Source organism: Pseudopipra pipra, chromosome Z (assembly GCF_036250125.1).
Source record: "Pseudopipra pipra isolate bDixPip1 chromosome Z, bDixPip1.hap1, whole genome shotgun sequence".
NCBI lineage: Eukaryota > Metazoa > Chordata > Aves > Passeriformes > Pipridae > Pseudopipra > Pseudopipra pipra.
In genome coordinates, this window is record NC_087581.1 from 70,996,843 (window position 1) to 71,023,797 (window position 26,955).

A 26,955-nucleotide genomic window follows, 5' to 3' on the forward strand; every position below is an offset into this window, starting at 1 on the left:
CATTCAAATACAGTCTCCTTTGTCTTCCTCAACAAACAGAAATATGGGAGAGATGAGGGAAACGCAACAAGATGAAATAGATCAGCTGAGGGGGTGGCACTATGCATAAGTGCAGGGGAATTGATAAGAATTTGAAAGCTGGACCACAGTATAAATAAGCAATTTGAAGGAAGTGGGAGCAGATAGAAAATTAAAGGTAAAAGAAATTGGAAGAATAGACACATTTCTGAAGACCTGCATGAAAAACTGAACAAAGAATATGAGGAAGTGGAATAAGGTTGGAGAAGACAACAATCCAGTAGGTAAGGATGAGAATAAAAGAGGAAGACAGAAGGAAGTGAGAATACTGACACAGAAAAAAAAAAATATGAGAAGAACAGCAGCATTGAGTTTACATGACTTAAATTCGTTTCTATGGAATGGTAAGTGTTTTAAGAAGTTCCTGGCAATAAGGTCAAAGGAGGAACAGAGAGAATTTTGTTTGAACATGTGAAAAATCACATAGATTCCCAACAAGCTTGGGATTTGCATCTGTTTTTGCATTTAAGGGTCTGCTTTCAGAAAGCAAACTGGAGATCTAGAAGATTAGTGCGGCAAGATTTGACTCAGATGAGAAAGCAAAGGAAAGTCTTACCTGAAAGACTTTGAACAACCCCATACTCTGCTCCCTATCATCAATAGAAATTATGTCCTATCATTTCTGCTCACCTGTTTGATCTTATGGAACATCAACAGAAGGGAGGCTGAATGAGGGACCCTCCCACTGCGTGTTTCTCCACAGCAGAGGTGGGAAGATGTCACTTGTTCTGAGAGTTGAGGTGACAGAGCTGGGGGAGTGGAAGAAATCAGTTTGTTCTCCCAACACATGAGGGTCTTAGGCTGCCTTTTTCTTACAAGAACAGGAAAGATACCCTTCCTCCCTCCAGCTCCCCTTCCTCCCTCCAGCTCCTAAGTCTTTGGTAACTCATCAAGTGCTCATCCAGCCACCCAGGAGCTGGCTCTTTCTGCTAAGGATTGATCTCCTGCAGCCGCCACAGCATTCACTTAAAGCAACAAGGTTGTAATGAATTGAGTGTTCGTGACCTTTCTCACTCCACATGACTCACTAGGACGGTTGAAACCTTATGCAGGAGATGGCCTTTTCTGTTTGGCAAATATTGACTCCTCTTATCTATTGCTTTTTCCTAAGCCCACACCAGCAGAGGTTTTCACAGAGCCCTGAAAGCTAGTTTGTTGAAGAAATCAAGGATGCTGCATAAATGAGCCTCATCCTGGTGTTGCAACATTGGGCAGTAACATTTTCCATTTTGCAGATAAGAAAACAATGCATAGGCCTGCCCACAGCTAGGAGATATAGGAAATGTAAGAAACACAGTGAGGAAGGAGGCTGGAATAGTACCCTGGTGCCAGTCAGGGCAGCTTTTCCCTCCACCTGTGGCCATAGCCGGGATGAAGGCGCTGCCAGGCTGCTGTGATAGATAGATGTGCACGTGTCTGGGAACCTTGAAGGCCTTGCTAATGATGGAGTAGGTTCTGCTAAAGATTAATCATGTTCTGGGTTTAAATACCCCCGTGAAATTAATTCAAACAAGCAAACATTTTCTAAAGCCAAAATTAACTTCACTCTGTCCTGTAATTGTCTGAGGGCTGAGAAGCGTCAAATCATCCTCTGTCTGAGACTAAAATATAACAATCAGCCTCTATTTTTTTTACTGTTCATTCCATACCACAAAACTATTTAGCAACGAAAGGTGACAATGACATTGGAAACTGAGATCCAAAGTTGGTAATTTCATCATTTCGGAGGAGAAACAGCGGGGGTGATTTTACATAAGCCGGCTTCCCCTCCCCAACACAGCTTCATCAAAGTGCTTTATTATATTATCGCTCATGCTTTTGTACTGTTTTCTAATATTGTACTGACTTGTCTGAATCACTTTGAAAATTAAGGCTGCCTCCTTCTGAGACAAATCCAGGCCTCATTAAAATTCATAAACAGGCAGCCAAAAGCTTTGAGCGCTTTTCCATTGACGCTGAGAAATGGAAGTGTCCTTATTTATCCTGATAGCATATTATTTCAAAGGGTGTCTACATCCATATGAAACTGGATTTTGATTTATAGATAATATTTAGGACTGGCTGTGAAAGAAACTGACTTTCATTAAGGAGTTCTGTGACATGATCTAGTCAATGGTATCTCAAATCGAGAGCGTTTCAGTGTTTAACTGCACTCTTTTGATTCAGAAAACCTTCACGTTAGCATTAATTGCAAATCTGTGCTGACACATAGTAGTGGTCTGATCTTCTCATGTAGCATGCATATACACCTGGAACTCTGTTATATGTTGTCGCTGATGGTTGAACTGTCCCTCATTTCAGGGAGCAGTGGGGGAAGTGTCTCTGCTCTTGAGTCCAGCTGAGCCCATATCACACAGTTTAATACAAGTTATGAAGTATATTTGAGCACTGCATTGGTTTTGTTTGCCATTCTGCCAAATAGGCACTGGGAATAATGATACTTCTCCAAAACAGTTCTCAAATTTAACTAGAAAAAGAAAAGATCCCTTTGCTTACAAGTTTGTGTATGATATACTCTCCATTAGAAAAAAAAAAAAGACTCCATTAGAAACTTCAGTAATTGATCTATTGGCCTTCATTTTAGTGAGGTCTTTGCTAGTATGACACAAATGTGACACATACTGTAGATATCAGTCCAACCTTCTGCTTAAGAACTGACATTTCTCTAAAGCTTAAGGTTATCCCAGAACTAGTGTCTTTGAACTAAAATAGTTCTTGGGTTTAATCTAAGTTTGTTTATCCAGGGAGCTGGGGTTTTATGTCAAATGGGAGATTTTTTTCTCGTATTCACTCAAGCTAGTGCAGGTTCTAGTGAGAACCATCATACTTGCACTTATCTACAGCAATGGGATATTTTTCCAGACAGATCTGTATTTTAGAGATGGCAAAAATTGTAAGACCAACTGAGATCACCACACTTTCAGGTAATATGATTTACATTATAAAAATGAATTATTTATGTTTACATTTAATTTCAGCAGCTTAATTCAAAAAACACAAGCCTAAATACTTTTTCTACTCCAGTTTCTCAGGTCTCTGGAGTCTACCCTGGCCTTCCGTGGTGTGTCATACGTGCAGAAAATGTTTCTTGGACAGTCTTCTTTTTATGAAATCTAAGAGAAAACAAATCAAAAATGTTAAAGTTGTAGGCAGTTAAAACAGTACTGCTGATGTTCATAGAAACCATGCTGTTTATCACCACTGAGAAAATGAAAAGTGAAAATGGGGAATGTTAGATCTGCTGTTAAGAAACTATATATTAGATGAAGCTTATATTTTGAGTCCTTTCTTTTGTAACAAGGCTCAGAACAATTCCATCATAGCAGTAGATTTGGTGGTGGCTTGCTTTTATAAAAAGCCTAAGTAAGCATGTTCCTGATGACTTCTATCACATGTGTCTTCAAAACAGCTGTAAGTACATGACATGAGCACTTTGTATCTGAAATCTGTGTGCCTTCTAGATTTGATATATAAACTCAAACCCACCCAACTGAGTTTTTGTAAACTTACATTTAGGAAATCAACATAAAGATGGTAACAGTTTTTAGCAAATGGGCTTCCAGCCAGTTAGTCAAACAGGAATGTTTGTACTTACTTATCATATCTGGTAGCCAAATTTGTTCTGGTTCTCAGTCACAAAGTTGTGATTTCCTAAGGAAATCTTGCTACAGTCTACGCATTTCATCAGAAATATGGGATTTTGATTTTCAATACTGCTAAATCCTAAAAGATTCTCAGCATTTACCTGAATTTGTCTAGTCCATTCACTGAAATACTGGAATGGATTCAGAGGGCAAAACAGAGGCACTCAGTTCAGAAGTTCTGGACCTGACTCAGACCCATTACTCTTAAAAATATATAGTCTGGTAAGGAATGCCCTTTGCAGCATTTTTCACTCCGGCTCTGAAAGGCTCAGAGATCTTTTACTTTGATATTTGGGATGAATAATACCCATCTTGGACCAAGTAAGTTGCTCTTTTTCCATGTAATACAGCCTTGTAAACATAAGTTATTTTAAGTCAATTGTGTATTAGCTCTGTGAAGTCAGTGAATACTTGATGAAATGCTTTTTCCATACTGAAATATTCATGAAGCTAATTTTCAACAATCAACAAAATCAAGCCATGTTTTTTAAAAAGAAAACAACATCTTTCCATATCTGCTTGTTGAATACAAATCAAAAAAAAACCCCAACACCCTAAAATAGAAGTGATCAAATTCACTTTTTGTATTTGCTCCTGATTTGATGAGAATTTGGAGTCCCAATCAGACAGCAAGCAATAGCTCCTTTATTATTATTTTTATTTTAGTTATCAGCCATCTTCTTTTGGGAGTCAGTATACAGTACTGAATTTGATAATTTGACACTGAATCTGGACCACAACCCTGGCCATAGTGGGCACTAACATTTCAATGAGGGATTTAATTTAATCTAATTTTCTATTATCTCAAAATGTTTTAATGTTTCCTTTTTCACACACACATGCAAAAAAAAGTTTAGCTGCTTTCCAACGTACTCGTATGGCTAATGTATTTGTAGAGTAAAACCAGAACCAGTATTTACCAGTATTAAGTCTACTGAAGTCTATCAAATCACTGTAATTTGTCCTAATCACTGTTTTAGGGATGGTCTTTTTAATTGCATGCTATATCAAATTCAGTCCCAGGAGAAGTTTAATTTGTAAAGGATTCTTTCCCCATGTCATTTTTGGCTTTGAGCTCAGAAGCGTATTTTGAGCTTCCCTAATAATGAGAACCACTGATGCCTTGAGGACAGGCCTCTTGTTTTAGCTGAGCAGTGCCGAGATTGACAGAGCTGCAGGTCTGATGAGGAAAGATGCACGACGGCAACTGCACGGCTTGGTGTGGAAAAAAGCACAATGGCAGACAGGCAAATGGGTGGAGGCAGAAGAGACGTGGGATGGCGACCTCCTTACCCACCCAGCAGTGCCTGTGGAGAACAACCCAGGGCCTTACAGGATGCACGTAAGCTCTCCACAGGGCTCGCGCTGAGAAGCAGGCGTTTGCAAGAACCACATGGAGAAAATTACAGCCTTCCTGCTGAGCACGTTGTTTCCTAGAACTCTCAGAAATGTTCACAAAAAGCAAGATGCTGGAAATCCTGCCCATGCAGGGAGCCAAGGCATGCTATTTAAAAACCTGCTGCTTCTGTTCCCCTCAGATTCGCAGTGTAGGGCTCTCCTTGGAGTCAAGAGGCAAGTGACTACTTGGAAGGACTTGAAAATGGGATGGAGGAGGAGGAAGATGGTAGCTGAGCTGGCCTTAGGTAAAATAGTCAAGTGGTTGGAGTGTTCTCCTAGGAAACAGGAGAGTGGAGTTACCTTACTCAGCCTGAGGCTGTCAAAAACCTATCTTCTATCTCTCTCCTAGGAAAGTGCTGTCAGCACCAGGCCAGCTCTGAAGCTGGCTGGAGGCAATCCCCATCCTTCCTGTGCAAGCTTTTCTCCTGCAAAACAAGAAATACAAGAAGCTTTAGGAACAAGAGAAACACTGCAAGAGGATACTGTAATGTGACATTGCCAAAGGCTAAGTGAACTCTTAAGAGTGCCCAGTGTAATGTGTATCTCACAGAGAGCTTGGGCAGAAACACAGCTTGTTCTTGAATTCTTGTTACTTTGGTCAACAGCTAAAACGTGTGGTTCTGGCCATCCACAGTGTTAATGCTTTAGGTACCTGGGAATGTGGGAATCAGACAAGGTGCTAGTCAGCTCTAGGCTTTGCTGGCACCTGAGCTAGGGATGTTCAGAGCTGAAGCCCCAAAACCAAACAGTAGTGTCCTGGGTGTACTACCTAAGTCTTGGGGAGTTCTCCAGTGGATCTAGCTTTTTAAAAATTGTGTGATTATAAAACCATTCGAATAAACACATATTTTAAAGAAAAGGCACTTAACCTCCTTTTGATTCAAATCACTCTGCTTGTAGAAAAAAATAAGTTAAAATATGAAACACCTTGGGAAATAAGAATAAAATATGCCCACCACAGAAAGAAATCCCTTTAAAAAAAATGAAATCATCAGGTTACACAAGTCAAGGGTAATGCTTCCCTCTTCAGATATACAGTGCACACATGATAGATCTGAACAGGCTTGTAGCAGGCAGGGACTACTTCACTGCTTGCTTAAGTAGTTGACCTTTTTCTCACTTGGCAGGATTTCCAGGTATCACTTCTTTATGTAGATAAACTGTTCTTTTGGCAAAGTTGGTGTTTCTTTCACAACTGCAGTATTCTTGAACAGGTACTGAGCACAACATAAACCTGAGCATGTCATAAATATAGCTGTAATTTATAAAAAGCACTGCTGGTCAGACTCAGTCAGCTGCATTTTGGTTTGTTGACTGTGTTAGTTCTAGTGAAAACAAGCAGAAAACACTGGCACGCTAACAGAGAGTGATGAGAAGGAATAATCTGCACCTTTCAGAGGCAGTGAACGTAAAGTAAGGCAAGAATCTTTCAACACATTCCTAAAAGGCAAGCATCTTTCTTCCCTGGAGAAGGCCAGGGACTCAGGGGTGTCCTTTGTCTATTATGGATCCACAACTACTCTTTAATTCTTTGATTGCATTTTTCTGAACTCATGTCTGCAGTGCACGATGTAATGTGTGCTCCACAGCCAGACCTGGTTTTGGTCACTAACAGAGCAGTGAATTGCTTCTCTCATTCCTTCATATGAGCATGTTTGGTTTTTTTTTTTTTTTATCCTTTGTTGTCATGCTTTTCTAGTAGTTATTACAAATGTGTACAAATGTCCTTATTTGTAGAATTAATATAGGTACCATGTGGAAGCTAAGAAATATATTAATGTGCTGATTTACAGCCTTACAACAATTCTGTGTATCTCTATATAGACATACTTATCTGTCCTGGTTCCAGTCAGGACAGGGTTAATTTTAGCAGTAGTCAGGAGGGAGCATGGAAGGACCCAGAGTTTATTCTGTATTAACTGTACCACGTCTGTGGGAGGAACAGGGGAGGACAATTTTCTCCAGCTTTTCACCCTCCTTTCCTCCTTCAGGACAGTTACAAGAGCTTTTGAGAATTTTGGATTTCCCTCGGGTGCTAAGGAAAACATGTTCTTGTTGCTAGATCTGCCAGGTCTCCTCAGTGCAGCCCACACCATGTTAGAGTCACGAAAGGTTTTTTTGGGTGAGCTGCAGGATAAGTGAAGACATTTCAGCCACCTGTCAGGTGAGTGCCCCTGGTGACCTGGCTGCTCCAGTGGCCCACAACATGAAACGAGATGGTAGTGAATCCAAGCAACTGGGATCCCTGTCCTGGAATGCAGGCATTGAGAAAGAGATTGGGAAGAGGACAGAAATTCTCAGCACCTGGAGGCATATCCTGTCAAGTACAAGGGAAAGCAGTTCTCTCAAGGATGTTCTAGCAGTGCGCCTGAGCAGGTGGAATGCCATGGAGAAAAGTATCCAGTACCTGAGAGAATTAGGTGTGCTGGAGGTACCTATACAATTAGGGTATTCAAATAACTGGGGATTCAGATAAGGAGAGCAGTCCCCTATAGATCCAGATGAAGTCCAGTGTATGAACTCCATATGGTGGAAGTTTGTATGGAGCAAACTATTGTTGTACACCAGCTCCTTATCACTGATGTCCATGAAAGAAGGAGAACAAACAGTGCTTCAGGTGACCAGCTAACTCTGGCAATATGAAGATCATCTTTTTTTCTCCCTGCCAACCTGTGCCTCTGCTTTGGAAAGACTGTCCAAGACTGCAGACAGATTCAAAAGGCTCGACCAAACTAGAGAGGAAACGTCCCGTGCCCCACCAGTACGGACTAGATCTCTGCTATTGGGAGCAAGTGCCCCCCTGCTTGAGAGAGAGGGCACACACCATGAGGTATCCTGTGGTCTTACCTGCATGACCACAGAGAGGACACGAAGAGGGATGGAAAACTCACCTCTGTCCTAGCAGCACGGTGTCCTGGGTTACACAAAATTCTGGTATCCACCTTTTCTCTTTTCTCCAAATATGCCTTTTTGGGTTTTTTGTTTGTTTGTTTTGGGGTTTTTTTTCGGGGGGTTTGACTTCTTTAAAGAGATTGAACTGCTAGTGATTATTAATTAAACATATGACCACCTCCAGTGACCGCCCAGGCACTGTAGGAGACTGGACTGTTGGTGTTAATGGTTCAATCAGCAAATGTTCTTTGCTAACAATGTGCAGAGTGACCACCTAGGCTAGGTGCTGAAGGTGTGCACAGGTGAGGCACAGGCTACAAGCTGGATGTTGAACAAGATAAGAAAAGAGGCAAACCCTATGAGGTGGGATAGTGTTTCTTTTCCCTTACACAGGTAAGTTGTTATAACTCCCCTGAACATTCACACCAAGGCTGAAAGTATTAATCTCTTGTTGATGAGCCATAATGGGCCATAGTGGACTTAGCTGCCCTGACATAAGAGACAGCTGCTGCAACATCTTGGAAGTGTCAAAGACTCCAGAATTATCCGGTGACTCACAGTATTACATCATCCAGAGGAAACATCCCCGCCCCAGGGGAGGTACTGGAGGCATTCCCACCCAAAACTGTGTGTGTGTAACTGAGTTTTGGAGCCTCCTTTGCCACTTGGGGCTTCCACCACTTCCTTGGCAGATCCAGGCTGCAAACACCACGTCGACAGGACTGCAGCCACCACTTTGACCAACGAACATCGAAATTGCAACAATCAAGTCTCGTTGCTGGATCCAATGGGTGCCTTGTGGGGTCCTTCCAGTCACCTGGGGGGGTCCACAGCCCTGCTCCGATGCCTGTACCAGCACCAGAGCCTCACTCCAGCACCATGGAATTGCCTGCCAGGTTTTCTGGGTGTCTGGGAGGCAAGCCACATGGAAGAGTGACCATCTTGTCTCTGTCCTGTGGCCGCATGTGTCTTTTCTGTGTGGGAGAGGCTGTCTGCCATCTCGATTTGGTCCAGTGGGTGGAGCTTGGGAAGTTTCTCCTCATTGGTTGGTTTAACCCAGTTTTATCAGTATTATTATCAGCATTCTTCTTGGTAAAAAGTTATTTTTCATTTACATCCAGGTGTATTTGGTATCCAGTTTTATCGGTATTGTTATCAGCATTCTTCTTGGTAAAGAGTTGATTTTTCACTTACATCAAGGTGTGTTTGGTATCCCTCCCTGTACTGGAGAAACCAGGGATATTGCATCTGAGGGAGGAGACTTCTGTCCGAGGTCTCCACCCCTCCACATTGTCTCAAACAGAGACACATGGGTACATGAGTTGAGGCAGAAGACCAACCACAGGAAACTCTTAAAGGATAAATGGCACTCCAGTTTCCAGTGGGCAAGTCCTCAGACAGAATAGGAGGGCTGATGTTACTTTCAATCCTCTTGAATGGACCTCCAGTTCATACTTACAAGAAGTGAGCAACAGGTGCTATGACCAAGACTGAAGGGGCCCTGCCTCAATCCACGTGGAGGAAAGGGACAGTCAGATCCATTGGTCTGTGTGTATCCAGTGGCCTGGCACATCAGATGCGCAAGATTATGAGGCTTGAGTTGACACCAGCACACAACATACCCTCATGCCACTGAGATATGTAGGGGCAGAATCCATCTCTTCTCCTCTGTCTGTGGTGACAGAGGGATCCCAACACCTGCCTGTACTGGAAGCTGAAGTGAGCATGACTGGGAACAAATGGCAAAAAACCCCCCTTGTGACTGGCCCAAAGTCCCTGTGCATCCTTGGCACAGATTACTTCAGGAGAGGGTATTTCAAGGACCCAAAAGGCCATCACTGGGCTTTGGGAGAGCTGCTGTGGAGACACAGAAATTAGACAGCTGAATACCCTGTTTGATCTCTCAGAGAACCCTTCTGCTGTGGGACTGCTGAGTGTCGGAGAACAAGAAGTCCCAATCACTATCACAACAGTGCACCATCAGCAGTACCACCCCAACTGGGACTCCACTGAATGATTCCTGAAGGGGAGAGCCAGGGGGTGGTCAGCAAGACTTGCAAGACTTGCTGACCCTTTAATAGTCATATATGGCCAGTGCATAAGTCCAGTGGAGAGCAGAGACAGTAGATTATCATGGCCTGAACAAAGTCACACCACACCCAGTGCTGCTGTGCCAGACACGCTGGAACTTCAGTACAAGCTGGAGTCCAAGGCAGCAGAGTGGTCTCCACTGACATGCCTCCACTGTCAATGCCTTCTTCTCCATTGCTTTGGCAGCAGAGTGCAGGCCACAGGTTGCTTTCACCTGCAGGGATGTCCAGTACACCTGGAACCAACTGTCCCAGGGGTGGAAACACAGCCCCACTATTTGCCATTTACTGATCCAGACTGCACTGGAAAAGGGTGGTGCTCCAGAACAGTTGCAATACGTTGATGACATCACTGTGTGGGGCAACACAGCAGGGGACGCTTTTGGGAAAAGGGAGAATATAATCCAAATCCTCCTGTGTACCAGTCTTGCCATAAAGCCAAGTAAGGTCAAGGGACATGGTCAGGAAATTCAGTTTTTAGGAGTAAAATAACAAGATGGACGTCATCAGATTCCAGTGGGTGAGGTCTACCAAACAGCAGCTATGTCCCCAGAAACCAGCAAAAAGAAAACATATGCTTTTCTAGGCACTGTGGCCTTTTGGAGGATGCATATTCCAGATTATAGTCAGATTGTAAGCCCTCTCTACTTGTGACCCAGAAGAAGAATGATTTTAAGTGGGGTACTGAACAACAACAAGCTTTTGAACAAATTAAACAGGAGATTGTTCATGCAGTTGTCCTTGGGCCAGTCAGGGCAGGAAAGATATAAAAAATAGGCTCTACACTGCACATGGGAAGAATGGTCCTTCCTGGAGTCTCTGGCAAACTGTATCTGAGGAGATTCAACGATGACCCCTGCAGTTCTGGAGTCAGAGATACAAAGGGTCTGAGGCCAGCTATACCTCAACTGAAAAAGGGATTCTGGCAGTTTATGGAGGGGTTTGAGCTGCTTCAGAAGTGATTGGCACTGAAGCACAGCTTCTTCTGGTACCCAAAATTCCCGTGCTGGGTTGGATGTTCAAAGGGAAAGCCCCTTCCACCCATCATGACATTGATACTCTGAGGAGTAAGTGGGTTGCACTGATCACACGGCGAGCTCAAATAGGAAACTCCAGTTGCCCAAGGATCTTGGAAATCATCATGAACTGGCCCAAAGGTGAAAATTTTGGACTATCATCCAGAGAGGAGGAGGAGAAGGTGACACATTCTGGGGAGGAGGCCCCACCATGTAATCAGTTACCTGAAATGAAGTGTGACACACTCTCTTCACTGATGGTTCCTACTGTACCCTAGGGATAAACTGGAAATGTGAAGCTGCTGTATGGAGTCATACATGACAAGTCACAGAAGCTACCAAGGGACAAGATGGATCAAGTCAGGCTACAGAGCTGAAAGCCATCCAGCTGCTTTAGATATGAATGAGAGAAATGACCAGCACTCTACCTCTACCCTGACTCGTGGATGGTAATAAATGCACTGTGGGGGTGGCTGGACCAATGGAAAAAAAACCAAATGGCAGTGCAGAGGTAAATCCATCTGGGCCTCTGGATTGTGGCAAGACATCACTGTCCAGGTAGAGGAGTTGGCTGTAAAAGTATGTCATGCAGAGGCACATGTACCCACAACTTGGGCTATTGAAGAACATCGCAACAACAGGCGGATTAGAGTGTCTCATGTGGATCTGGACTGCCAACATAAAGATGGATTGTTTCTGGCTCAATGGGCCCATGACATCTGAGATCACCAAGGAAGAGATGCAACATACAGATGGGCTCATCTTCCCCATTATCCATAACTGTGAAGCATGCTACAGTCAAGCAGGCCAGGCAGGTAAAGCCTCTGTATTGTGGTGGATGAGGGTTGAAATAAAAATATGGGGAGGCCCGGCAGATTGATTGTATCACACTCCTGCAAACACACCATGGTAAGCACTACATGCTTACAGCAGTAGAAGCAACCCCTGGATGGTTAAAGACATACCCTGTGCCTCAGACCACTGCCCAAAACACCATCTTGGGCCTTGAAAAGCAAGTCCTGTGGCAACGTGGCATCCCAGAAAGAATTGAGTTGGACAATGGGGCTCATTTCAAAAATAGCCTCATAGACACCTGGGCCAGAAAGCAGGGGACTGAGTTGATATTGATGTCATATTGTCCTTGTTTCGGCCAAGGACAGGGTTAATTTTTGCAGTAGCCAAGAGGCGTGGTTGAGGGGGCATGGGCAGAACCCAGATGCTATTTGATACCACATCATGTCATGCATGGAGGTTAGGGACTCTTTGGCTTCTGAGAGCAAAGGCAGGACCTCCAGTTGGGAAAAAGTGTGGTGGACAGAGCAGTCAGGGTAGCATGACACTGGTCACCCAGAACTGAGCCAGAGGGAGCAGTGGGGTGGCGCTGGCCGGGAGTCACGTTGGTTCGGGCTCAGTGAGCATTTGCATGTGAATCACTCTCTCTTTTGTATACTTCTGTTATTAATATTGTTTCTGTTACTGTTCGTTTTCTAGTTTTGTTGCTGTTTCCAGTAAATTGTTCTTATCTCTATGTGTGATCTTTGCCATTTATGCCTCCAATTTGCAACTCCATCCCGCCACAGCGGGAAGGGGGAGGGAAGGAGGAGTGAGAGAGCAGCATCTGGTTTGAGATAGTCTTGATGAGAGCACTGAATTGGGAAGTACCATTCCTAAACCACCTATCATGCACCAGCCTGTGGCAAAATTGAATGATACAATGAACTGTTAAAACCCCTTTGAAGGCAATGGGTGGTGGTATGGGAGCTGAAAGGAATGAGGCTGCACATGCAGAATTCAGTTTTCGGGATTCTCCACAGAGCTCTCTCTGCATTCCACTTTTATCAGCTTCTTCGAGTAAACAGCACCTGGTGTTGCCGTTCAGTTAATTAGAATTCCCAAAATTTTGGTGACCTGATGTTTTGATTTCACGCATTCACACGCTACCCTTCTGTGATTGTTTTCAGTCATGGCATAAACAGTGCACGCTCTCATGCAGACTGTTGTTTTCTGCTTTGGGAACACAGTATTCTCTTTATCAAAACATAGTCAAGGTGGAAATACTCCTTTTTGCTTCTAATTAATTGAATGCAGGTGAATCTGTCTCAGCTCGTTCCCACATCTCCCCATTTTTTGTTTTGACACACGAGGTTCACTGCAAAGGGGGCCAGGACCTGGATTTCTTGTCTTCATGTTTGTCTGATGTGCTTCCAGAGGACTTGAAATATTAAAAACAGACAAATTACTAAAAAATCTGCTATTGTTGCTGACATATTGACGCATGACCTGCACTGAATGGGCCAATGCAGCAGTAGCCATGGCTGCAGTAGCTGCCGGGATTACTGCAGAGATGATAAAAGCAATTAGCCATCCCTTGATGATTTCTTGATTGTGTTAACAGTTTCATTAATCTACTGCACCCCGCATCATCCTCCCAGCTTCTGGTTAGATTCACTGGGAGCCACATTTTGGCTCTTCTCTGCATGGGAATTATTCATCATGGCTAGGCTTCACGAACGAAGATTTGGGAAAGGCTCTATCCACATTTGTTACAAGCATGCTGGTGGCTAATGAGACCAATATGAGATAGACATGTCCGATTGCATGGGAATTATTAATTAATTAATAAATTGAGAGTGGATACATGTCCTGTTCCATCTCAGCCTTTGCTTTCCTGACTCCATCCTTACACATTTGAACTGTATCCCTGTACTCTCCCTAGGTCATGTGTTCCTGCTTACACTGGTTGTGCATTTCTTTCTTAGTCCTCAGACTGAGGAGCAGATCCTTGCCCAGCCATGCCAGTTTCCAGCCTGCTTTGCTTGTTTTCCTGGGATAAAGAGCTCTTGTGCTGTAAGAAATGCGGCCTTGAATTGCTGCCAGCTCTGGTCAGCCTCCCTGTCCTTGAGGACAGTTTCCCAGGGGATGTCATTCACCAACTCCTTAAACAGCTGGAAGTTCACTCCTGCAAAGTTCAGGGCCCTGACTTTGTTCCTCACCAGGCTCATGTTCCTTGAGAGGAATTGGGATTGGTTGCTACAGGGATTGGTTGCTACAGCCCAGGCTGCCTTGAGTCTGAATTCCTTTAATGAGCTGATCTGCACTGGGGAGCACCAGGCCCAGTAACACCTCACCTCTGGCTGCTTTATCCAATAACTGCACCAGGAAGTTGTCCTCCAGGAGTCTCCTGGATTGCTTGCATCCAGCTGTACTGCTTTCCCAGCAGATGTCCAGGTAGCTGAAATCCCCTATTGGGATGAGAGCTTGGGAGTGCAATGACTCCTATATCCAAAGCAAGAGGCCTTGTCAGCAGGCTCCCCCTGGTCAGGCAGCCTGTAGTAGACCCCCACCACAGTGTGTCCCTTTTTTGTCCTGTCCTTCATTTTCACTCACAGGCTTTCAACCTGTTCTTGTCTCTTTCTCAGAGGCACCTCCCTGCAATCTATCCCTTCCTTAATACAGAGTGCAGTGACCCTGCCTCTCCTCCCTAGCCTCTCTCTTCTGAAAGTCTTGTAGCCCTCAACTGCACTGCTCCAGTCCTGTAACTCATCCCACCATGCTTCTGTAATAGCAGTTAGGTCATGATTTTCTAATTGTACCATGGTTTTCTATTCCTCCTGCTTGTGACTGATGCTGTGTGCATTGGTGTAGAGACATTTCATCTGAGGCTCTCAACCTCTTCATCGTTTGGGAAGAGCCCTCTCTAATTCATTTGGGATGATTTACAGGTGTTTCCCTGCTCAGCCCTAAAGTGCTGGTTTTTCCTGGTTTCTTACTGACACCCAGGAGAGCACCTCTGCTGAATCTAGTTTAAAGCCCTGCTAATAAGTCCTGTCAGCTTGCTTCCCAAAACACTGATACCCCCCTTAGTCAGGTGTGTCCCATCTGCTAACATGCCCAGCCTCTCAAAGGCATGTCCCAGATCAAAGAACCCGAAGCCCTGAATAGACACCAGTCTTGTAGGCAGTCATTCACCCTATCCACTTGCCTAACTCTACCTGGGTCCCAGTCCCTTACTGGGGGGATAGAAGACAACACTCTCTGCTCTAGATCCTTTCCACATCTTTCTGGGGGACACCAAGTCCCTGTTGATGTTTTGGGATCTCTTTGTTGCAGTGTCATTCAATCCTACATGAAAGAGTAGGAGTGGATGATAGCCCTCAGCTTTTACCAGGCTTAGTATCCTCTTTGCAACACCCCAAATGTGAGCTCCCAGTAGGCAGCAAACTGCTCTGGAGTGGTTATCTGGATGAAAAACGGCCACTTCCACACCTCTCTGTGAGGTGTCACCAATAATTAGCACCCTTCGTGATTTTTAGGCGGTGCTTGTTCTAACTTCATGTGGGATGATGTTTTAGTGTGGAATAAAATATTCTGGTTCACATATCTTAATCTGGACTGCTCACACAAAAAAGATTTGATTATTTGGCCCGGTCTTGCCCCGTTTGCTTATAAAAATAGCATCAGGAAGCCAAGTGACTGGTGTAATTCTGATAGATGATGTCAACAGTTAATAGACTGGTTTCTACAAGGAATGCCTAATTCTGTCCATATCGTCTTCATTCTGGCAAGATCTCTTGGTATAACCCAGGGTAACTTTACCTGTGTGAGAGGTCACTATCAGGTTCTGCTGCTAACTGCTGTTAACCTCTGAGCTGCCTGCCAGAATCCGGATTGTGTTCTGTTGTTGGCTCGATGCAGCAGCATACAGAACACTATAATGCACAGGATTTCAGACTTCAGTTGATTGTTTTATGAACCTTTGTTAAAAATCAGCCATTTATGTCTTGATTTAGAGTCTAGTCCATATTCTGCATATCTTCTGCATAACTCATGCAGAGGATGTACTGTGGCATTGCAAGAATGACTAATTCTTTCTCTATTATGATGACTCACTATTTGTTGTTCTAAGAAACAGGCTTCTCAAATGATGTCTCTCAAAGTTTTTTTCAATTCCTTTTTTTTTTTCTGCCTTTTCATATTTACTATTTATCAGTCTAGGCAGATAAGAGACTTTTAAAATTTTTATATAAGTTTTCCTCTAATACTTCCCTTAAGTATTGTCTGTAGAATTTTTACCTCCTACATGAACATTTAAGAAAAGATCATTCAAGTATGTAACACGATGAATAATTTAGCATTTGAAAGATATATTCTCTCAATGCTACAATTAAAGCACAGTTGCTCCTTACAATTATATGCAAAGAAATTTTCTATCTAATCCTGTTGATTAATCATGTCTTCCTTTTTTCCACTGACTAGCTGTCTAAATTTACATGCCTTGTGCAATTACCTTAAGCACAGACCTACAAACTTCTGCTGCTATAGCTCTCTGTAGCTAATTAATTGTAGAAACAAACAGCTAGGTGTTGATCCTTTAGTAAAGTTTGGGTAATTTATTTCTATATTTTATTTTTCCTTTAAACTGTTTCATGGCTGAGGCCGGCAGCAGAGATGTTTCAGTGTGCAGATTTTGCTTCTTTTTACAATCCCGAAGTTTTTCCTCCATTTTGTGGTACACAGAGAAGTTTACTGTTTATTAAGACAGCGTAATAAAATTATTGTATCTTTTGGCAATGTCAGCTACTCTGAACAATGGAACTCCTTTGAAAACATCAGCCACCAGAACATTATTGTGGTGCACGCTTCAGTTTTGTGAAATGATTGATTTTATTTGCTTTGGGTTGGATCAGTGATTGTAAGTACATATTTAAAATTGCCTTGTCATAACTTATTTACTTTAAATCATTATATTTTTAATGCCTGTGTGCCTCGTGATGCCCAAATTGGCTGCTTCATTAACTCCTAGTGAAAAGAACCACTGATTTAAAACCTGCTATGTCTTTCTGTTAGATGGATGTTGGCATGCACTTAACTTTGAAAATTTACCCCCTTGGTAGCTATGACAACTTGTGACAGATTCTGGGGTATTACAAGCAGATATGAAAGGTGGTGAATAGCACAGAGGCTTAGAAGAATTTCTCTTCAAGGTTAGTTACTTCCTGTTTCCCCACTGAATTTCTTTACAGCCTGGATACTGAAGGCACTTTACAAGTACCTCAAGTTTAGATCCAAGCTTGTTCACATCTCAGATTCTATGTATTTATGCTTGATGGACTTAAAGGAACAGAAGAAAAAAAAAATTAAAAAAATTGGCATCACATGAAACAATATTTTCTTTCTCACAATTCAGATCTTCCTTCAGATGTTTCTGATCCAGAAAAATAGAGTCCTGTTGCCTGGACCTGCTATCAATACTGATTTCAGCTGCTTGGGAAGAGATAAGAAGAACCCTAGGGAACAGATTGGCTTGGCCTTCAGATCCCTCCAGGGCAAACATCTTTATTTTTGATATTTGTCAGGCAGTGCTTTAAGAGGCAGGAGAAACAACTTAACCATGGAGTACCAAAACACTGTTCTACATGTTTCTGCTGGACATCTCATAGGAAAAAGAAAGGCAGTGCTCACAAAGATGGAATCCACTGCAGAAAGGAGAGGCAGAGGAGATAAGGGGGGGGAAAAGGAGTGGACTGGCTTCTTCAAATAATTTGGTAAAAAAATAACTCTGTGTGCTAGCCTTCTTGATAAGACAGGGCCATTATCAAGTGTGTCTTCATTAGCTGGAGCTTCTTAGACATGCTGGTAGCAAGCCAAAGAAAACAAAATGGGCCAAATAAGTCTCGGTCTGTGGAGTCAGCCACAAGCTGAAGGAGTCATTCTGACCACTGGGAATCACATGCTGAAAAACCAAACCAGAAACATGAAAATATGAAAAGGGCCTGTAGGTGTGTACAGTGGACAGGGCTTAGGGAGATGTGAGGTAGCACTGAACAGCATGTTACAGGGTATTTATTGCTACAGGCTGAGCAGTGTTAACATGGAAAAAGGAAACTTTAAGGAGAGGGTGGATTTAGGATAATGAGAGCGCTTAGTAATAATTCCAGAGCCTCTTCTTGTGCTCCCAAGGGCTACAGTGTCAAAGAATCACAATGCTTATTTAAAAGTTTTAAAGACTAGCTGGTGTGGTTTTTATTGCAGTCTGTAAAGTTCACGAGTGGTCATTAGCATTCCCAGTGCACAGACAGCCAACCTGCATGGCTGAAGTGTTTGCTGCCTGCATGCACCAGTGCCAGTCCTGCTCCTTCTTTCCAATCCACTCTTCCTAATGGAGCATACAAATAAGAAAAAAAAAAAAAAGCTATTAAAAATACCCTGGATATCACTCTCAAGTGTGACCTGTGCAAAAGGGGGTTTGTGCTTCCTGAACTTCCCTTGGTAACATACTAGGCTGCATGGATGACAGAGTGACTTGGGCAGGAAAATTCCTTCTGATCTGCTGCTGCTTTTTATGCTGTCTTCTGCGACATTCTAAAACATTTTTTTTGAGCTGAAGAGGTTGACAACATTGAATAAGGCCAGGGTTATGAGCACTTCAAAATATTTCAGTGAAGAAACTGATGAATGCGCTGGAGATCTTTGAGTGCACTTTAAATTGGCTCCTAGAAGTGAAACAAGCACCAGTAATCTTATTTGGAAGACAGAGGTGTGTATCACAGAGGAAAAAACAGTAACTGTCTTATAAGAACAATAGATTTTTTTGAACAGATGTCTGTTTGGTATTTGACCACTTTAATTCTTTTTCCTGCACCTTTCTTATATATTCAACTTTCATTACTAAAATCATAAGATAGAAGCAAAGAACAAAATATTACTCTTTGTGCCATATAAAAAAAATTATTTTTTTGTAATGTGTACCCATTTTTAAGATTTTTCCTTAGGTGTTTGGTATCTTCCTGGCAGCCAATTTCCAGCCTAGTTTAGCATATTCTAACATAGCCCTGGTTTACTGTCTTTGCTCTCCTCTATTTGAGTCAGGTCAGTCTGCATCTCAATACTTGTTTAGGGTTTACTGTGAATGTCATCATGATATCCCAAGTGTTTATTTGCACTGCAGGATAAATTGCTTCTCTCTGTACAGCACATATTTCTTCTGTTAATCCAAACTAATTCCATGTGCCCACAACAAAATCTCTCTTGTTACCATCTCATCAAAATATTAGATGAAGTCTGTATTGCTGTAATATTTTTCCTTCTCTAGAAGAGACCTTTGAAGTTGTCAACTATGTATCCAGGTTTTAAATATGCATGGTAACTGTCCAGAATTAATAAAATTAGGCTTATTATTCATATTTTGCTGCTAAAGGCATTTTTTTTAATGGCATATACTCATGAGTCTTATTTTAGCACTAAATGCAAGAAGTGATAATTTTACCTTTTATCCAATATTGCATCATTTTAAACATGCAATTAAAGTCCATATGTCCTGTTTCAGCCTCCTATATCTGCATGAAGTTGCCTTTCAGCCCACACTCTCTCTGGTAGCCAGTAATACACATCTTTGTAAATTATATAAAAAGAAGAAAATGTTTTGGTACTTCTGAATTAATAAATTTTAACTATTTTTTTTTTCATTGCTAGGAAAAAAAAAAATCTTAAAGAGAAAGCCATCCTCTTCACTGTAGGGGACCAAAACAAAATTGGAATTTCCTTATCAGAAGTTTTTTCCCCTACTTAGTCAGATGATTAACTTTCATCTCCTGTATCAGGCTTGTTAAATTCACTGCTGTGTTTTGAAATTATGTCCTTGGTCCTTTCACAGAATTAATTATCACCTCTTTGCCTCTGCATGTGATCTGCAAACTCTGCCCTTTTTCAGGGGTTCAAAATAACAACATTTTCAAATTAATTTTACATAAATGTTTTTGTGATATCTCAAAGTCCAATGACTTACCTTCTTTTAGTTAATTCTCTCACGCTTTGGAGTCCTGCTTTTTCTCATTTACAAAGAAAAAGAAGGCTTAGTATTGGGAACTGGAGGTTGTTGAAGAGGTTGCTGGCTCCTGTGGTCAAAATAAAAAGGAAGAATTTGAATTACACTCCTTCTGTGTTTGTGTCATTCATCTTGATGCTCAAAAAATTGTTGGTTTGGTTTGGTTTGGTTTGGTTTTGGTTTATATTGGTGCTGATCTTTTCCTTTAGGAAAGGACTGAACTGTAATGAGTATAATGTTTGTGTTTTAACTTTAAATCTTGTTGAAAATTAAATACTGAAGGAATGACTGCAAAATTGTTAAACTTTGTGGGTAATTTCAACTGAAGGGTTTGAAAAGCAACATAATTTTAAATGAAACTGGAAAAACAAAGTAATTTTCTCTGTACAAATTGATGAAATTTTTAGAGCTTATTGGAGTTAGGTGGAAAATTTGATGGGATCTGGACACTTTATTTCATTGGGCTCCCCTGAAAAAGCCAGTTAATACTGTCTGTCCTATATGAAATATTTAAGGACCTTCTATACCAGAGTAGCAGAGGTGCACTATTTGTATCTAGCCTGGTATGAGTTCAGTTCATATCTCAGCCCACCTGTCTCCTCTTGACAGATTCTGGGGACATCTTGAAAATCTCACAGCTGAGTTCTCTTGTTTGTTAAACCAAGGTAATCAAAACCTCCTTGACATCTTAGCAAATGTTTGGCATTTTCTTTCACTAATTCTGCACTTTTTTTTTTTGTGTCTTAAAAATACTTTGGAACATGAGCAGGCAAAAGATACGGTCATGGAGACAACGCTGGCTGCATCCAACCAAGATGTACTTGCCAAATAACCAGTAAGTTAGTCATTAGTGGGGGTTTGTATCTTGGATAACATTAGCCTAAAACAATTTGGAGCAGTTTAGCCATGTCAGGGGTTAGGGTTAGGGGCATACTTGTGTCCTTTGCTAGTACTCCAAAAAAGGCAGCTTGCTTATTTTTCAGTCAGCTATCAGTAGATATTTTGTCAGCATATTTTTCAGGACTTTATTTTAACACACCTGTAACGCCTGCATTGGTGCAGTTAGCCATTCCTCTGGCTTAGCTAATTATTGCTGTTTCCTTATTTATCTCTCTCTGGATCTGCTGTACTTGTCTTTTTCTAGTAGGTTGAAAATCAGAGGTGGAAGGGAGAGGTCACTGTTCTCTACATATTCCTTCCAAAGTGTAGAATTCTTCCTTCATACAAAATGGTTGGCCTGATCTCACTGCTGTCTAGTGCTCAGATCTGCTTTTCCTCCATTATCTGTCATGCTTATGATAATTATCCCCATAGACTGTAACAAAAACTTTTATGGCACTTGTGTCACTTTCGTTCTTTTAATGACTCAATCCACAAGCTGCCAGATGTTATCCACCTGCCAGAACTTAAACCAACCTGATCTCTGCTAATCAACTGCTTTATGCAGTTTTCCAATCTGTTTGCCGAGTTATTTGTAGGTATTTTTGATATTGAAATGGCTTGGCAAATGGCAACAGACTTACTGGTTTATCTTCATTAAAGGTGACAGTATTTCCATCAGATTCATTCAGTTTTAACTGCCCTTGACTTAAAAAACATCATTAGACATTCTAAACAGCTTACAAGATGCTGCTACTTCCAGAACCTTAAAAATCTCGGTTGGGAATCCATCTGTGCCTGTAGCCTTTTTTCCTGTTGACAAATACTTAATTAACTGGTTAATTTCCTGATGCAGAATTTCTGTCTCCCATCTAAGCTGCTACATCTAACTTTGGAGGGATTCTCCTCATCGGGAGTGATGCAGAGAGGTGGAAAAATATGGTGGAAAAAATATAATCTTTGTACAACGTTTAAGTTTACTGTGATGGCCTCAGCATTAGTCCAGTTGTTTCCTATGCTGTACTTCTGTTGTTGTTGCATTTTAGAGTTCTTAACTGCAACTGCTTCTTGCTAATCTGTCAGTTCTGCTTTATAATTTTTCCAAAGAAATGTTTCTGTGTGAATTGAATGAGAGGCAGCTTTATTTTTTTTAATTGCTGAACACGTTTTTTTTTTTCAGATTCATCAGTCACATCAGATAGCAAAGAGCCGTTTTTAATGACATCTGTGTGGTGATGGAATGCTTGAAACATATTGTTGCTTCATGTCTAAAAATAGCAATATGGACTTTATTCAGTCGTAGAGAGGAACCGAGCATGGATAAACTGAGATGCAGTGATGCCTAGTTTTATAAGTCTAGTTCACAACCTGTGTGTAAGTGGTAATTATCAGGAATAAGTTAGAATTAATCATGGAGAAGCGAGCGTGAGCTATGGTGTCTGGAGCATGGGGTTCTACAGCCATTTTAGGCCATGTTTCTTCACAGACAACATTCCACTCTTCTGGGCTGCAAAATCTGGGCAGACTGCTTGTAACTGTGGTGTCTCATCTTCTTAGTGAGCAAATGAAGGATTAGAAAAGGTAAGAAACTTATTAAGCTCAAAGAGTATTGTGACTCTTGGCTATTTCATATGTGCTTTGCAAAGTGGTTTGAAATCCTTGACTAGAAGGTGGCACTAGAATGAAAACTATTCAGGTTGAGGTTTGGTTCTAATGTTTGCACAGCCCCTACTGAGAGAACAGTTGTATTTAGTCCTAATGGTCCTATTGAAAATAAACCCAAATGCTTTAGTGTTAAAACAAAGGCCAAAGGCAACATTAGAAATGGCCAACATCAGAAATCAGTGGTTCAAATGTAGCCTTCCAGGATTTTTGCAGATTGCACCATTCTTTGGGGATTTTGATTGTGCAAAGCACAATGTAGGAAGGCTGGCACAATCTGATCATTGCTGCTGCAGCCTCTGCCAAAAGGACAGAAACTAGTGAACAGCTTCAAGTATTAATCACATCTTTCTTCATTTCTCCCATATCTAAGAACTGTTCTGTACTAGAAAGGTTAGATGAAGAGATGGCAGCTGACAGCAGCCTGCACACCAGGGGATATGGCATTCTTACATTCTCTTTCTGTGTCCAAAGAAACTGTGGATGCAATTAAGATATTAAATTCAGGGAAACAGTATACTGTGGCTGGGGGACTTCAGCAAATACTTCACAGGTCAGCTAATCCTTCTTTTATTGCTGACTTCAGTTATCTTTTTCCGTACAGGTACAGTGTGCTTTTTCTTTCAAACGAGCACCAGTGCTTTCTACAGTGGATTGAAGTGGCTTTGAACAGTAACTGCAACAATATTTTTGCCTTTTCTAATAGTTCCAGCATTCCTTCCTGGGCTTGTGGCTGGACTATAACATTGCAAAAGAGCCCCATGGCAGGAAGGCTGCAAATTCCAGCCGTGCCAGAAGGAGAACGGAGGTCACTGGGCAACTCTTGCCCACTGGGAAAGTGTGTGCTCATTGCAGCACCAAACCTGCTTCTTCACTTCTCTTGACCTGCACAGGTCAGGGCAGTCCTTGTGTCTCTCTGCCTGAGATGGTGCAGTTGGAACCACACATTTGTTCAACACAGTTTGTGTGTTTGTGTTTGCATGCAGGTGCTCAGAGGCCGTACGGAAACTACATTCCTTCCTCATCCTCGTTTTCTACTCGGGTTCCACTTGAGGAGAGGCTGCCACTGCGTTCCAAACAATTATAAACCAAACAAAACCAAGCTTGGCATAAGACCTCTCTCTTTGACTTTGTTTCAAAACTGTGAACTGGAAAGCTTTTGTCCAGAGCTCTGTGTGAACCTCAGGCTTTTCAAGCTGGTCTGCTGCTGCTGCCCTTGCTTTCCAGAAAATGCCATAAATTGTTTAAAGGACAAAAAGAAAGACATTTCCCAAGAAATTATAAACATTCAGTGCTGCTCAGCAGAAATATGTTGTGGCCTCTTTCCACAGCAAATTTAGAGGAAATTGGGATTTCACTCCTCTGACCTCTTTCAGGGAAAAAATGTGCCCAACCCATATAACCACATTTTGGTGTCAACCTTCAACAAAGTTCAAAAAAAAAGAGAGATGAAGGTTCCCTTCCCCTTTCTCCTGAGCACAAGTCTCAATTCAGAACAGGAAAGAAAAGCTGGTATCATTGCGTCATCATTGTACAAGAGAGAACTATTTTTAATCTTTTGAACTTCCTTCTTGGGGGCATGTAAATATGACAACCTCTTTAAAAAGCCCAGCGGGAAATTTTCTGAGTCCACACACCACAGCTAGCTTGCAGAAAAATATGTATTGCTTCTAGTGTAGCCATAGCCGTATTTTAAAATCTAGGTGCTAAGCAGGTACGCGTGTTCAACCAGGCATCTTGTCCATGCTGCTTGCTCTTAAGGTACAAATGGCACAAGACACAACTCAATGAGACTCCAGTCCCACGTGAGCAACTGGTTTCTGCCAAAATAGAAATATGCTGTTCATTTTCCTCTGTGACAGCACTGCCACACCGTCATCCCACTTGACATCCAATCGTGCCTGGGCAGACAATGCTTTAAAGTACTGGACATCAGTGAAAACAAAGACAGGGGTGGCAGTGAGGGATGCTTGACCACGGGCTGGCAACACTCCCAGCTCTCAAGGCCAGTCTCTGGCAAACAGTGAGCAGTTTTGCTAAAAGATCACTGAGCAGGACAGCCCTGAGGCACCCATTTGTCCCCTGGAGGGGCATTGCAGCAAACTGGGTGCGGGGCTGTTTGGGTCAGGAGGGGATGCTGCCCTCATACAAAGAGGAGACACCAAATTCCCTAAGTTATGGAGGAGCAGGACAGTGCAGAGGCCAGCACTGGGGGGCAAGGAGCAAGCTAGAGAAATAAGAGAGAGAGCAGAATGTCTCTAACGTGAAACAGGTGCCACTGTGACTTGCTATTGTCTCAAAAGGTGCTCAGGGGCAAGAGATGTCCATACCAGAACTAGGAAGCTACTGAGGCAGAGTCCAGAACGCTGGGACCTCCTCCATGGCCTTGGGACTGAGTTGCACTAATGATGTGTAACTGCTGGCGTACAGCAGGGTGTATGCCCAGCCTTTCCCTGAGGTTGTCCTCTATAATTTGAGAGCAGAGCCCATTTCACACTTAGAGGCACCAGGGAGCTGTTTACTAGTGTAAATCTTGAAAGATCAATCAGGCTTTTGTGGCCTAATTTTTCCTTCTGTATTTAATAATATGCAACCATAGGTGCCTTAACAGTACATGAGAATTACAGGTAAGTGTTCTGGAGTCTGCTCTCCGTTAGTAAAGATGTCATTTGTTTCCTGACTTGCCTTTAAACTTCGGAAGGGGTGTAGAAGGGTATAGAAAAGCCACAAAACTCAGGATTTTTTTTCTGAAAATAGAATCCTTATCTCTTTTCCTGATAAGGACATCTTAAAAAAAAAAAAAAAAAAAAAAAACTAAACAAAAAAAGCCAGTGGCAAAGCTTACAACTGAATGTCTGTGTCACAAGCACAGTGGCACCGCAAACCACAAATAATAATCCTAGAGAATAAGGGAGGATAATAATACTTTCTACGCATTTCTTTTTACTTTCCCTTTGTAGGCTGATGTCATCATTATGAATTGTCGCTTCCTGGGATCACATTTAGCACTCTGATGGTTTTGTTAGAAAGATAATTCATGTAGTGGCAGAAGCTAATTGTTCTTTGGATTTATCCTTCATTGTAGAATTTTATGAGTCAGTTTGTAAGTGAATTTGAACCTTATCTGAGTCACTTGGGTTTGTGCCCTGGTGCTTCTAGCTTTATTCCCAGGTTAAAACCATCCATCTAATAAAAGTCCCTGCTTCCAGAATTAGCTTAGGGGCACTAAGAAAAGCATTTGACACTGTAAAACGGAGAAGTAAAAGTACAGTAGAGGCAGCCTTAGGTTTCAAAAATGCTTTCATTGTATTATCATCAGCTTTTCCAAGAGCTGCAGTAGCCTCTGGTGACCTGCCTCAAACAGTTCCATTACAAAGAATAATAGGTGAGGCCATCCTTTGTCAGTTCTCTTTCAACATGTGCTTAGGAAAATAGCAGAATGTCTCATCAGACAAAAGAAAAACAAGGAGAAGTACAAAGGAATGTTACCAACAGACAGTAGCCTAATTATTGGGTGAGGATGGTACTGTTTATAATTCTGATTTTCCTGCAGTTGTCTCCAATCCCAGCAGCCTCATTTTCAGCAGGATCCAAAACTAGTGCTATTCAACAGTTTTCCCTGTAGTATACAAGGTAATTTGCCATTTTAGTTGGCCTTGCAGTGTCTGAAATATTTAGGGGATTTGTGTGGTGACAGAAATAGATAAGATGTTTGAAGCAAATGGCTTAGCTCTGTTTAGGAAAATCTCCATGGGATGTAAAAGGATGCGCTGATGTAATACAATTTGTGGTTTTACTAAAATTCTTTCTGAATAACATCTAGGGGTAAAAGTGTAGCCTTTAAAAAGTCCTCCCATTAAAAAGTCCTCCCCATCTTCTAACCCTCCCCCACAATATCCCTCCTGAATGAATTAGAAACCTACTAGAGATGTAGATAATACAGCAAGAGTGAACAGAGAAATGTTTCGAAAATATATTTATTGTCTGTATATACTTGTTTATAGCTGTGAAAATCACTAATCTTCTGATCCTACAGAGTAAGCTGAAGCTTGAGGCACCTTCATAGAATCATAGAATTTTTTAGGTTGGAAAAGATCTTTAAAATCATTGGGTCCAACTCTTAACCCAGCACTGCCACTACTAAATCATATTCTTAAGTGCCACATCTGCCATTGCTTAAAAAAAAATATCGTAAGCAGCAGATTATCTGCTTGTTTATATGCTATTTCTATTTTGTATAATCACAGTATACAAGTGAAAGTAAGAATACTCACAGTCTGTGCAGCACTGCGTCCAAACCCGTCTATGTCTGTGTGCAATTGTAAATACAAACATGTCTGCATTCACTGATACAAAACTAGATTGCCCACACACACTGGTAAAAGATTTTTATTATGGATGCACTGTAAAGCACTGAAAAAGCTAAGAAATACCAAAGAATGAATGTCACTGGAACAACCTTAATTTGGTTT

At 41.9% G+C, this 26,955-nt stretch overlaps 1 long non-coding RNA gene across 1 annotated transcript; it reads right to left on the minus strand.

Moving 5' to 3' along the window:
- Positions 1 to 4,534: 4,534 nt before the first annotated feature.
- On the minus strand, positions 4,535 to 26,955 carry LOC135406685 (uncharacterized). Its single transcript, XR_010426413.1, has 3 exons — positions 26,758 to 26,955; positions 19,904 to 20,012; positions 4,535 to 5,545 (listed from the first exon to the last, which is right to left on the minus strand). It is a non-coding gene; the product is annotated as an uncharacterized LOC135406685 (long non-coding RNA).